Genomic DNA, 2,755 nt, shown 5'->3' with positions numbered 1-2,755 from the left:
GGGGAGACACCTGGGTTGAATGAGAGTCTACAGGAAGGCTCCCTGGAAGATGGACAGCCTGACTCTGCAGTGGGGCCAGGCTTCTCTTGGAAGACACTCTCCTGAAGTCCTCGTGGGCAAATGGTTTGGGATCAGGGAAGAGAGGACTGAAAGTCAGGGAGGCCAAAGGGTTCATGGCTGACCGTAGGCCCCTGCAGGAGGAGAACTGGGACAGGTCAGAGGCTGAGGGCATGCAGAGTCTCAAAGGCAGGCTAAACAAAAGCAGGGAAATCAGGGGAAGGATGGAGGCTGTGATCACTAAGGGGCATTCCACAGGAACAGTTGCTTCCTCAGGGTGACCATGCCCAGTGCCTCTGTATATGCTCTTCCCTGGGGCTAGAACACTCCATCCTCCTTCACACATATGTTTGGCGTCACACCCCATGCTCTCGTCCTTCTGTGACCTTGAGAGCAGAGCCAGTCACTTCCTCCTCCCTGCTCTCACAGCCCCTGGGCTCGCCTCCTCAAAGCACTTTGCAGGCTGGATTGCTGGTGACTGTGGGTGCTTGCTACCCCCACCCCCAACCAGGAGACTGGACTTCCTGGGGGACAGGCTTGTCTGTCATCCATGGGTCCCCTGAGTCTGGTACAGCTGATTGCAGCCCTGCTATGGGTGTTGAACTGTTAGGTCCTGAGTGGGACACTTCTGCCAGTGGGTTTACAAAGGAGCCAGTGTAGGACATAATTTTAAAAAAGTTTACCAATTTATTATAAAGGATATTACAAAGAATACAGATGAACAACAGCCAGATGGATGGAATAGATGCCTAAGGCAAGAGATGTGGGAAGAGGCGAGGGGCTCCATGCCCTCTCTGCATGCACCACCCTCCAGGAGCCTTCAGGTGTTCAGCTACCAGGAAGCTCCCTCAAACCAAACCTTTTGTGTTTTTAAAAAGGATGGTTAGTTGCCTTGAAGTAGGTGGCGATGCCTTAACTGTATGCATGCTGTCAGGCTGCAGGGCCTCTTCCATCATTGTCAAGGGGAGTGCTAACTTTCCCTCCTTTCTTAAAACATGCAACATGATATTTTAATATACCTATGTATGCATAATGTACATAGGCAGGAACTTGCTGGGCAACTATCAGTAGTTTCTTTCTATCAGTAGCCGAAGCAGTTACTATGGCCGAGGAAATTGACATATCCATTATCTCACATGGTTACCTTTCTTTCTTTTTTTGGTGAGAGTACCTAAAATCTACTCTCTTAGCAAATTTCCAGTATGCAATACAATACTAACTATAGTCCTCATGCTGTCCATTGAATCTCTAGTCTTATTCATCCTATACATCTTTCAACCCTTTGACCTACATCTGTCCAGTCCCTCCCATCAATCATCATTCTTCTGTTTTTATGTATTCAGTTTTTTTAAGATTCATGTGTAAGTGAAATCACGTGGTATTTTTCTTTCTTTCTGTGTCTGGTTTATTTTACTCAGCATAATGTCCTTCAGGTTCATCTATGTTGTTACACATGGCAGGATTGCTTTCTTTCAAGTCTGAATAATATTTCTTTGTGTGTGTTTACATTTATATATAAATATATGTAACACACATATATATGTTTATATATACACAAAGAAATATATATAGACACATATATTTATACATATACATCATGATTTCTTTATCCATTTATCTCTTGATGGACACTTCGGTTGTTTTCATATCTTGGCGGTTTTGAATAATGCTGCAATGAACATGGGAGTGCAGCTATCTTTACAAGGTGGTGATTTCAGTTCCTTTAGGTATATAGTAGGATTGCCAATAGTAGGATTGCCAGATCATACAGTATTTCTATTTGTAACTATTTGAGGAACCTCCATACTGTTTTCCATAATGGTTGTACCAATTTACATTCTCACCAACAAGGGTTCCCTTTTAGCTACATCCTTGTCAACCCTTGTTATCTCTTGTCTTTTTGATAATAGCCAGCCTAACAGGTATGAGGTGATCGCTCATTGTGGTTTTGATTTGCATTGTGGTTTTGATTTATCTTTTATTGTACCTGTTGGCCACTGGTGTATCTTTCTCTACCTTTGCTTTCCCTCTTCTTTCTTTCCTGCCTTTTTAACCTCCTCTCACTTCTCCTGAAAAGTCCTCTCCAGTCTTCTACTCTGTTCCAGGAAAAGGTAATAGAAAGATCCAAACGAATGGTGGCCTCAGACGTGCTGGGCCCAAGCAGCCCCAGACACCCACTGTGGCCTGATCTTGCCCTGTGGACCCCTCTCCGCAGTACATTTAAGCTGGACCAGCCTTTAGCAGGTGTGGTGGGGTGCTTGGACAGTCGCCTCCTGCCTCTACCACAGGAGATCCAGGACTGTCTTTGGAAACCTCAATAATGCAGGTGAGAAAACAGGCACAGAGAGGGGAAAGAAGCTACTGATAGTTGCAAGTTCCTGGGATGTCAGGCTTGCTCTGCCACTCCGAGGCTGTGTGATCTAGTGCTAGCCTCAACTTAGTTTTCACATCTACGAAATGGGCATAACAAGAGAATTAATTGTGTAGATGTTCTGAAAGTTTTTTCACATCTGTCACTGATAAACAGTGGGCCGTATCTAGGACCTAAATTGCTTGATTTCCAGCCTCATACTTTTTGTATCCATCAAATATGTTTGATGGAGCTAAGGGTGAACTGTTCTAGTTGGGATGTGCAACCACTCTGGGCACAGAAAGTCCTCAGCCAACCAGTGTAAATGTGCTTACTTGACTCCACGCA

The 2,755-nt window shown here is 44.7% G+C and overlaps 1 non-coding gene across 1 annotated transcript; it reads right to left on the bottom strand.

Annotated features, from left to right (window-relative positions):
- Positions 1-928: 928 nt before the first annotated feature.
- Positions 929-1,054, bottom strand: LOC112135651 (U6atac minor spliceosomal RNA). Its single transcript, XR_002916908.2, has one exon. It is a non-coding gene; the product is annotated as a U6atac minor spliceosomal RNA (small nuclear RNA).
- Positions 1,055-2,755: the final 1,701 nt, after the last annotated feature.

Source organism: Pongo abelii, chromosome 9 (genome assembly GCF_028885655.2).
Source record: "Pongo abelii isolate AG06213 chromosome 9, NHGRI_mPonAbe1-v2.0_pri, whole genome shotgun sequence".
NCBI lineage: Eukaryota > Metazoa > Chordata > Mammalia > Primates > Hominidae > Pongo > Pongo abelii.
Note: the sequence above shows the minus strand (reverse complement) of the source record. Positions and strands in the feature narration are given on the sequence as shown.